Consider the following 11,694-nt stretch of genomic DNA (forward strand, 5'->3'; position numbering starts at 1 on the left):
TTCAGTAATTTCATTTAGCATCTCATTCTTTTTCTTTTGAGGATACAGACTCATAGCATCAAGTGTCCTCATAGCATTAAAAAATAAATCATGTATAGAGACAACACAGAGTTTTACCCGGTAAACACGCTTAAGTGTTTATTAGAGACCTGATACCAATTGACAATATTTCATACAGTTTTAGAACAGCAGAATGCTCAGTTTATAAGGATTCAGTTTATCCAGGGCTAACCTATTGCATGGGTCAGGTAGCTGACATTAAGGAGCGATGTGTGCCTGGCAACACTGCAGAATCAGGGAGAAGAAGCTATCTGGAAAGATGGCAGCTGCATGCTGATTTCACGAGAAACTTTAAACCTAGTATTACCAAAAGAGAAGGTAGAAATTTGAGTAGTTTTGGATTTGCTGTGGTTTTGATGTAGTTTGTCCTGCAAGGTTCATGTTTGGGGCCTTAGTCCCTAGAGTAGCAGCATTGAGAGTAGGTGGAACCTTTAAGAAGTGGGACCTGGGAGAGGGTCCTTAGCCCATTGAGGGTGTGCCCTAAGAAGGGAGCCCAGTCTCTTTTTGGCTTCCTGTTTGGTGCTGTGGTCTTTGTCCCACATGTATGCTTGCAATTCATCCTCCATCAGGTTATGTAGTCAAGAGGGCCCCTTACCAGAGCCTTTGACATGCTTTTGAACTTTCAGCCTCCAAACAAACCCCTTCTTTATAACATTAGCCTGTCTCAAGGATTGCGGTACAGTAACAAAAAACAGACTAATACAGGATTTCTTTGATGAAAATTTATGTCTTAGCAATTAGGGCTCTCTTTACTTCAGCTACAAGCCACCCTTCCTCATCCATAGCAAGATCCCAAACCTGTGCAGATCAAGTAAGATGTGCCAATGGTTTCTAACCATGCTGAGTTGCCATATTGGTGCCTCTGGCTTGGTCTGTGTTCTATCTTAGATGGAATACAGAGGCTCTGAAGAAAGAAATGAGGTAACTAAAGTCATATTAAAAGCTTCTCTTCTAAAATCCCCTATGAAAAGCTGAAAGATCATTTTTTTCTTTTTTTAAAATTTTATTTTATTGGTACATTTTAGGTGTACAATATAATGACATTCATCATTGGAAATTTGCACCTTTACATAATCCCTCTTGGTTTTTATTTTTTCCCCCTTCCCCTGCCCTCCCTTCAATCCCTCTGCCCCTCCCTATTTACAAAGAATTTGTCTTCATTTTTTCGTATTAATTCCATTCCCTTCTTTCCTTTCCCCTACCCCTCTCACTTCCCTTTCCCCTTTGCCCCTTTTCTTCCTAATTCACATTATCTACTGTACCTTCGAGTCCTTGGTACACTTTCAGTTTCTCACACTAGAGAAACTATTCGGTATTTACACATCTCCTATTTATTTCACTTAAGAGTATTGCCTCAGTGTGCATCTATTTAGCAATAAATTCTCTAATTTCTTGTTTTTTATGTCTGAGTAGTACTCTATTTTATAACAAAGAAAACACATTTTCTTTATCCAGTCTCCAGTTGATTGGCATTTGGGCTGTTTCCAAGTTTTAGCTATTACAAACTGTGCTGCTATGAACATGGGTGCACGTATATCACTGTGGTATGATTCTTTGGGGAAGATACCCAGCAGGGGAATAGCTGGGTTCTATGGGAATTCCAGTCCTAGTTCTTTGAGGTATCTCCATACTGATCACAGTGGTTGCAAGAGTCTATACTCCCACCAGCAGTGGAGCAGTGTTCCTCTTTTCCCACAGCCCCACCAGCATTTGTTATTGGTTGATTTCTTGATAGCAGCCATTCTTTCTAGAGTGAGGTGGAATCTCAGTGTTGTTTTCATTTGCATCTCTCCAATGGCCAGTGATGTTGAACATTTTTTCATATATTTATTTGCTGTTTCTACTTCTTTGTCTAAGAAATGTCTGTCCATTTCAGATGCCCATTTTTGGATTGGGTCTCTAAATTTGGGAGGTCTGATTTTTTAAAGTTCTTTATAGGTTCAAGATAGTAGACCTTTGCCTGAGGGATAGCTGGTGAAAATTTTTTCTCACATTGTGGGTTGTCTTTTCATACTGTTGGTGGTTCCTCTTGCTGTGCAGAAGCTTTTTAGTAAGAAGAGTTCCAACTTGTTAATTGTTTGTGCTAGTTCACAGGCAACTGAAGTTTTGTTCATAAAATCTTTTCCTACACCAATGTCTTCAAGAGTTCTTCCTAAACTCTCTTCCAGCTGGTTTAGTGTTTGTGTTTTAATATTTAGATCTTTAATTCATTTTTATTTTAATTTAGTGCATGGTGAGAGATATAGGTCTAGTTTTAATCTTTGACAAGTTGAAACCCAATTTTTCTGGTACCATTTATTAAAGAGGCTATCTTTTCTCCAGTGAGGGTATTTGGCTCCTTTGTTGAAGATGAGGTGGCTGAGTGTGTCTGGAGTTGTTTCTGCATCTTCTAATCTGTTCCACTGGTCCTCAGGTCTTTTTCTTTGCCAGTACCATGCTGTTTTTATCACAGTAGCATTGTAGTATAGTTTCAAATTGGGGGGTTGTAATACCCCCTGCCATGTCTCTGTTACCTAGAATTGCTTTTGGTATTCTGGGTCTCTTCTTGTTCCAAATGAATTTTTGGATTGTTTTCTCAAGGTCCATGAAGTATGGTGCTGGGATTTCAAATGGGATTGCATCAAATCTATATATCAGTTTTGGAAGTATGGCCTTTTTCACTAGGTTGGTCCTTCCCATCCAGGAGCAAGGGATGTCTTTCCATTTTCTGATATGGTATTTAATCTCTCTTTCCAGAGTGCTATAGTTTTCAGAGAAGAGGTCTTTGATTTCTTTTGTTAGGTTGATTCCTAGGTATTTCAGTTTTTTGGATGCTATTGTGAAAGGAATTGTTTGCCCTATTTCTCTCTCAGTGAGTCTGTTGTTTATGTAGAGGAAAGCTATTGCTTTTTGTGTGTTGACCTTGTATCCAGCTACTTTACTGAATTTGGTTATTAAGTCTGGAAGACTTTTGGTGGAGTTTTTGGGGTCTTCTACATAAAGTATCATGTCATCTGCAAATATTGACAATTTAACTTCTTCATTACCTATCTTTATTCCTTTTATTACTTTCTCTTGTCCAATTGCCATGGCTAATGTTTCCAAGACTATGTTGAACAAGAGTGTCTTGCTTCTGATTTTAGTGTGAAGGATTTCAGTTTTTGACCATTTAGTATGATATTGGCTGTTGCTTTTTCATAGATGGCTTTTATCTTTTTGGGGAAGAGATCGTCTATTCCATTTTTTTTTGTAGGGTTTTTATCATAAATGCGTGTTGGATTTTGTCAAATGTTTTTTTCTGCATCGATTGAGATGATCATATTGTTTTTATCCTTGGCTCTATTGATGTAGTGTATTACATTGATTGATTTGCATATGTTGAACCATCCCAGAATCCCTGGGATAAATACCACTTGGTCAGGGTGTATGATCTTCTGCATTTTATTTGCCAGTATTTTATTAAGGAGTTTTGCATCTATGTTCATTACTGAGATTGGCCTATAGTTCTCTTTTTCAGTTGGGTCTTTCTCTGGTGTGGGGATCAAGGTGATGCTTGCTTCCAGGAACGAATTTGGGAGTATTGCCTCCCTTTCAATTTCATTAAAGAGTTTAAACAGTAGTGGCAGTAGTTCCTCTCTAAATGTCTTGTAGAATTCAGCAGTGAAGCCATCAGGACCTGGACTTTTCTTAGTTGGTAAGTTTTTAATTATGTTTTCAATTTCATTGATTGATATTGGATCATTTAGAATTTTTAGGTCTTCTTTGTTCAACTTTGTCAATTCATATGTATCTAGGAATCTGTCCATTTCTTCTGTGTTTCCATCTTATTGTCATATAGGTTCTCAAAGTAGGTATTGACAATCCTCTGGATTTCTTCTAGGTCCATTGTAATTTCATCCTTTTCATTCCTAATTTCAAGAATGTGGGCCATTTCTTTCCTTTTTCTGATAAGTTTGGCTAAGGGTTTTTCAATTTTGTTTATTCTTTAGAAGAACCAACTCTTGGCTTCATTGATTGTATTGTTCTCTTAGCCTCCATTGCACTGATTTCTGCTCTCATCATTATAATTTCAGCCCTTGTCTGAGCTTTGGGTTTGTCTTGCTTTTCTTTTTCTAGAAGCTTGAGGTTGAGCACCGTGTTGTTTAATTGGACTCACTCTGTCTTCCTAATATGTGCAGTCAGTGTTATGAATTTCCCTCCTAAGACTGCTTTCTTTATGTCCCATAGTTTCCAATATTTTATATTGTCATTGTCATTTATTTGTAGGACCTGTCTGATTTCTTCTTTAATTTCCTCTGTGACCCATTGGTTATTCAGAAGTGTGTTGTTCACTTTCCATCTGTTTAGGAAATTTTTCCTGTTTCTTTTGCTGTTGATCTCCAATTTCCTGGCGCTATGGTCTGATAATACACAGGGGATAACTTCAATTCCTTTACACTTACCTAAATATCTTCTATGAGAAAGCATATGATCTATTTTGGAGAATGATCCATGTGCAGCTGAAAAGAATGTGTATTCTGATTTTGTGGGGTGGAACACTCTGTAAAGTCTGTTAAATTCATTTGTTCAAGAGTTTGATTGAGTTCTAGTATTTTGTTGCTTGTTTTTTATCTAGTTGATCTATTTGTGACAGTGGGGTATTAAGGTCCCCCACTACTATTGTATTAGTGCCTTATGATTTTTTCATGTCCATTAGTATTTGTTTTACATAGTTGGGCACACTAGTGTTTGGTGCATAGATATTTATGATTGTCATCTCTTCCTCTTGAATTGTTCCCTTTACAAGGATGTAGTGTCCTTCTTTGACATTTAATCAGTGTTGATTTGAAATCCACTTGGTCTGCGAAAAGGATAGCTACTCCTGCTTTTTTTTTGGGTTCCCATTGCAGGGAGTATTGTTTTCCACCCTTTAACTCTGAGTGTATGAATTTCTTTTTGAATTAAATGTGTTTCTTGTATGCAGCATATTGTTGGATCTTGCTTCTTCACCCATTCTGCTAGTCCATTTCTTTTGATTGGTGAATTGAGACCATTAACATTGATGGTTATAACTGATACATATTGACTTATCATTGTCATGACTTTTTCTTTTTGTTGGATTCTCCCCCTCTTTGCTTTTAATTTCTTGTTGTGCCCAGTGGATTTATTCTGCTGTGCTTCCTGGGGATGTGATCTTCATTGTTTTTTCCTAGGATATTATCTAAAATTTTTTGGAGTGCTGGTTTGGTGTTGCTGAAGTTCCAAAGGTGCTTTTGTGTCACGAAAGTATCTTATTTCTCCATCAATTTTGAAAGATAGTTTTGCAGGTTACATCAATCTGGGTTGTTTTCCTTTATGGCTTGGAATACATCACTTCAAGATCTTCTTGCCTTAAGCGTTTGTGTTGAGAAGTCTCCTGTGATTCTGATGGGCTTTCCTCTGTATGTGATTTGTTTCTTTTCTCTAAGTGCTTGTAGAATTTTGTTCTTCTGTTGGGTTTCTGTATTCTTCACAATTATATGCCTATATGTAGATTTTTTTTGATCAAGGGTAGCTGGAGTAGTACATGTCTCACTTATCTGTATGCCAAATTCTTTTCCCCTGCTTGGGAAGTTTTCTTCCATCACTTCTGTGAACAGTTTTTTCATGTCATCTGAACTCTCTCCTGTTTCTTCATTTACTCAGATCAGTCTTATGTTATTCTTCTTTGCATCAGCTAGCAGCTGCTGGATTGATTTCTTGTGGTCTCTTACAATTTTAAAGCAATTTTTCTTTTCCTGGTCACTAATTGCAATTTTATCTTCTATATCTGAAATTCCATCCTCACATTTTCTCATTCTGCTGCATTGACTTTCAATGGAGTCTTTAATCTCCTGGAAATCTGTTTGCATTTGTTTTATGGATTCCATTTGTTTCCTATGTTGGGATTCCATCATGTTCCTGAACTCCTCTCTAGATTTATTAATCATGTCTTGCACTATGGGCACAATCTCTGGTGTTATCTGAGAAATTTTTTCTGATTTCATTTTTTCCAGATCCTCTTTTGTTGCCAGTTCAGGGAGTCCAGGTGGTTTAGTATGAGTGTTCCATCTCATTTCCCTTTGGGGTTGCTTTAGGTGATCTGGAAGTGAGGTTCTGAAGCTTGTTTACATGTCTTCTCATTTCAATGGGGCAGGGGCAGGGGGGGTTGCTGCCAGTGCCTGTGCAGCTTACCTCCTGTGTGCTGGGAGCAGTGGCAGGCTGGCCCAGAAGCCTCCTCTGTGCTGGGAGTGGTGGTAGTTTGGCCCAGAAGCCTCCTACTCTGCACTGTGAGCTGTGGCACGTTGACCAGGAAGCCTCTTTCTCCATGCTGGGAGCTGTAGCACATTGACCTGGAAGCCTCCTCTGAAAGATTATTTTTAAAAAAGCATGATTGGCTAAAACTGGAATCTGGATAATTTAGAGAGCAATCATTCTAGACAGAGCTCTTTGTTTAATTGTCTGTAACCTATATTATCCAAGCTGGTAAACAAATGAAGTTAAGAAAGTGGACCACTGCAACAATAAGTTGGTAGGAGAAGGTTTGAAAATTAAGTGGAAGTGCTCATTGGTGCAAGATATTTTCAGAGATGAGCGCCTGGTCCAAAATCTTGGACTAGTACTTAATGTAATATGTAAAGATGTCAATGATTTACCCATGTACCCAGACATAAAGTTAAATGAGATGAGTATTATTTGTAATTCTGTGGGAAAAAATTGTGCACATTTGACACTAATCTTTGGGAATAAATGAATGAATGGATGGTTCATTCATTCATTAATGCCAAAAATAATGATTGATTCCTTACTGTGAACTAGTCATGATTCAGGCACTAGGAATTGAGCATGAGTAAGAGAAAAAGTCCTTGCCCTAATGTGACTTACATCTTACTGAATTGAATGAGCTGCTTAGGTAATTCTCAGCAAGCTAAATACAGTAATGGGTTAGCACCTCCATCTTTTCAAGTAATGCCAACAAGAACATGAAAATTGATGGGGACACTGGGAACAGAACATTGGCTCTCTTGTTCCTAGACCAATACTTTATTGCCATATTGAGTCTGGAGTATGGTATAGACTTTCATATTTTGAATGAAAACTCCAAATATATCAGAAGGCAAAAGATGCTATTAACAGGACAGCATAGAGGGAATGATATCAATTTACTTCTTTGTTGTCCATGGATCTTTTAAAACATAATCTGAAACAGCACAAACAAGGTATTCACTTAAAAAGTAAGCCCATGGTCAGCTTTGCTGGGAGAGACACATTTTTGTGACTGACTCATCTTCAGCCCTGTTGGTTCTGGCAGATTTATAGGTTTTATATTTTCACACTTAAATTGTCCTTGAATAATTTCTCCATTTCCTGGAACACTACTCTTCTCTCCTAGCCCCTTGTCAGATGCACCCATCTGCTGACTCCTGCCCAGTTTTTTTTTTCAAATAACAAAGTAATTGTTGACATTGAAAGAAAAGTCTGCTTCTTGGTTGAGGTTTACCTTTTGAAATGTCTTTCTTTGGGGAAAAAATGAGCCGTGGATAGAGTTGCACATTTTTGGCATTAAGGCTATCTCCTTCTAAAGCCTGCATTATTATGAAACAACTACATTGTCATTTCCACCTGTCTCTTTTCCTTCTTGGGAGGGATGAAGAAAGACTAACACTTCTTGTTCTTTATCCTCCCTTTATGTGCCAAGGCTGCTACACGGAGCAGTGTCAGTAGTAAGCCAAAAGGAAGATGGTCAATGGACGTAATAGTCCCCTGACTTAGCTTTCCCATGCCCACTTCCCATTTGGTGGATGATAATATGATCTTACACATGTCATTTCTTAAACTTATCAGTTCCCTGACAATGAAGGAAGCTTAGAAGTTATCATGAGTATGAAACTCGCTGTGGCATCTACAGATGATGGTACCCAGCCACACAAGGGTGGTTCCTGCCTTTAGGGACACATCACTGGATGGCATGAAATCAAACCATTTTTAGCATATTTTGTTGCAGCAAAGTCCATACTAACTTGAACCAGCTAGATAAAAGGATATCTTAATTAAGAGACAAAGTAGAAAAATGGTTAAGAAGAAGGGCTTTAGAATCACATTATTCTCTGTTTGCACTATCATTTTCTAGCTTTAGGATACTGGACAAATTACTTAAAGTCTCTGAGCCTGTCTTTTCTGTGAGTAAAAAGAAAATAATTGCCTCCATAATACATTGTGATGTAGTCATAAGGATAAATGAGATGATGTGTGTGAACATGCTTAAAACAGTGCCCTGACATTAGTGAGCACTCAATGAAAGGTAATTTTTATTCATGGGTATAAAGTTAAATTATAGAATATTTTAAGCAAATGCATTTTTAATTAAGAAAACTCAGTTAACAAAATCTTCATGAATAGGCCCTTCTGGGACTTGCATAACAAAGAGGTAAGGCTTTTACAGAATTGCTTTATTATCACTTATTTATGAGAAGGGGTTGCTTTGAAAACCTTTTTAAAAGTTCTGAGCAAAATTATTTGAAGATGTACTCAAGAGTAGGGTCAATACTCCCCTAGAAGCCTTGCTCATACATCAAGTCTTTATTTTCTAATTGGTGCAAAGGTGGATTTCATTTTAGCTTCTGCTCAGGAGTGACACATTGGGCAGCATTTATCTGGATTCCTGAGGCTTTACTATTGTTCAAGGCCTTAAGAGATAAGAAATATGTAATATTTAAAATCTGAACTAATACAGTCTTGATATCCAGTATGTTTAAACTAGTATATATCCTGTGTATGACATTATTTTGAGGTGTAGATCTTGGTACAGTTCTTCAGTAAGATAAAGGTAATAATAATAATGACGACAGTATCTCTGCATTTGTGCATAGTAGCAGTGATTTTATTTGTGCTTCACAACCATCCCCTTGTGGAAGAAAAAAATGCCAAAGTTTTAACCAATTTTTATATTTGAGTAAATTTAGTTTTGTTACTTACCTCATGGTACTTGTGCCAAAGGTTTACAAACCTTTATGTGGCTAGTGTATTGTTGAGCTCTTTTTGAAACTGAAATGTTCTTTAAAAGAAAAAATGAACCAGATAACAGCCTACTGGCCTCACCCTCCTGTTCCGTCCTGATACTCACTGATTCCAAGTCTGAGGGAGAATAGAATGGTGGCTTTTGTTGACAGTAGCCATGGCCACATTGACAGGTGATCATGACTGAGTGATGTTCTTTGGTTTCAGGTTTTCCAATGGCCTTGAAATCTAGACTTGGAGAGATGAAACTTGCCCAGTTGAGATGGATGGAGCTGCCTCGATGAGTGAAATGTTGACTTCAAAGGTGATCTGGCATGGCATTGCAGACTGGGGGCTTCCTCCCCACCATTGCTGGAAATTCTACTTATTGTCTATTTAGTGTACTTGGTGTGTAGTAGAGTCTGAGAAAGAGGAAAAGACCTCGTGTTGATGATGAGTACACAGGGAGGAGGTAGGGAATAAAATCTGACATTTCTCAAGTTGAGGAAATGGCAGGAGCTAATAAATGGGGTCAATTTTTATAAACCTCCATTTTTGCAATCTCCATGATAGACTGGAGTCATTTAGAAATGATAACATTGCATATTCATATTTTTCTTACTGATTCAAACACAGGCACCCATTAGCAGAAACCTACCCAGCTGGAGCAATGCATAAACATTACCATCAACCACTGTTGGCTCACAGAGTACCAAATGCTATCCATGCTTTTTAAAAATTTTGGCACTGTAAGCTCATTGGTGTTTCATTAATGGTAGTTGAATAAATAAAAACATCTAGTGGTAGCTATCTTTATGTAGGCGTGCTTATTTGTCAAACAAGGGGCTTGGGAACTTGGGTGATTTTTCTGAGGTCCTGCAACTGGAATAAGGTCATCTTACGAGGAACTGGTAACCTTCCCATGACCAATGCCTGCTCACTGTCAAGTTGGTCATCACATCACTCTTCATGCTACAATGGGACTTGGCCTATGTCTGTCCCATGCTTCTCCTTTTCAGTAAAGAAATTGGGCCCCAGAGGAGTTTCAGTCAAATGCCTATGTGGAAACATGGTCTCCTCTCCTTAAGAGAGCTCTTCTCCTGAGATCATACAATCAACACATACAAAAGCTTAGAGATGTGTAAAAGCTACCCAGGAACAATGCAAAGGTATGCAAAAAAGAGAATGACATGGTTCCAATCCAGAACAAGGTCTAACAAGCTGCTGTAACAAATTCTAAAATGCCAGACCGTTAATGCCATACGGTTTTATTTCTTCCTCATATAAAGTCCAGTGCAGGTGTTTCTTATTTGTAGTGGTAGGAGGTTGCTCCATGGATCCATTCAGGTGTCCATGTTAAGGGAGGGTCTGTCATCCTCAAGGTACCTCTGCACTACAGCATCCTGGACATCAACATATGTCAGGCCAAAGAGAAAGAAGCATGAGGGAACACATGGGAGAGTTTGTTTTAAGGGCTAGACATGGAACACATCGCTTCTTTCCATTTATCATTGTTAGAAATCAGTCACATAGCCACATTTGATGTAAAGAGGACTGGGAAGTGTAGTTGTGTTCAGAATAAGAGGAAATAGGTTTGGTGTTCAGGCAGTAATCTTTGCCACAGGATCCAAAGACAAGATGGGTTTTATGAGGAAGTGATGACTTCCTCCTGTTGAAAAAATTCCCTTGTGCGTGCTCTGTAGTTAGTGTTTTCTGAAGATTGTGATTTTAATAAGTGGAGGAAAGCATTCAAATTATGTTCATCCTTTAATATCAGGATCATGAGTTTTATCCAGATTGGCTCAGGCACAAGTAATCATTTCCTCGTCGAATTTCCAGATTTCTTCTTTTTCCCACCTGGTTCACACATCTTAGCTTTTGACAATCCTATGACCTTTTTTCTTTCCTCCATAACCTTTGACCAATATATACAGTACTCATGAAATACTGTTAAAGCCTAATTTGCATGCTAGATTTCTACGTATGATTTCATTAGCAAAATATTTAAAATTTGAAAGCTGTGGAACAGGATAATCTCTAAAACTCCTTTAAGCTCCATCAAATCTAGAATTTCGTTGATCTGACAACATGACTGGAATTTTTAGGATAATTGTCAATTTCCCACTTTACTTTGTACTTGGACCAAGCTTCTGAGCAAGAAGATGGAAAAAAAATGTGGCCGAGTGTGGAGGAGGAAAAATTCAGCTGAATTTATTGAAATTGACTCAACTCTTCTGGAAATACACTAAAAAATCAAGGGACCAGCTTTAAATTATTGTTTCCCAAAGTGAATTAGGAAATAGATTCTCCCTAGTAGGTCATATCTGTCTCTTGTAAATGACTCTAATTCATTTGGTCACATGGGTATAAAAAGGCATCTAAGAGCTGGTTTGAACCAACTGAATTGGACTGTTATCTAATTCAACCTCTAATTTTCAATCTATCAGGGTGTATGCTTTTTGCTTTCTCTGAATTTGCATAAGCTCCAGTGATCTTTTTTTCTTTTCTCCTTCATTTTTGGTTGATAACAGTGTTTGTCTTTAAATCACACCTCCTTTTCATTTCTTAAGTACATATAGACTTTTGTTGTGGACATAAGTGCTTTTATCTCAGTCTGCAATCAGTCACAACCCAGGGTGGAGGCAGGGAATGTTTGATACA

Source organism: Heterocephalus glaber, unplaced genomic scaffold, assembly GCF_053883595.1.
Source record: "Heterocephalus glaber isolate CG9 unplaced genomic scaffold, H.glaber_assembly_v1.0 deba00001497, whole genome shotgun sequence".
In the NCBI taxonomy this organism is placed as follows: domain Eukaryota; kingdom Metazoa; phylum Chordata; class Mammalia; order Rodentia; family Bathyergidae; genus Heterocephalus; species Heterocephalus glaber.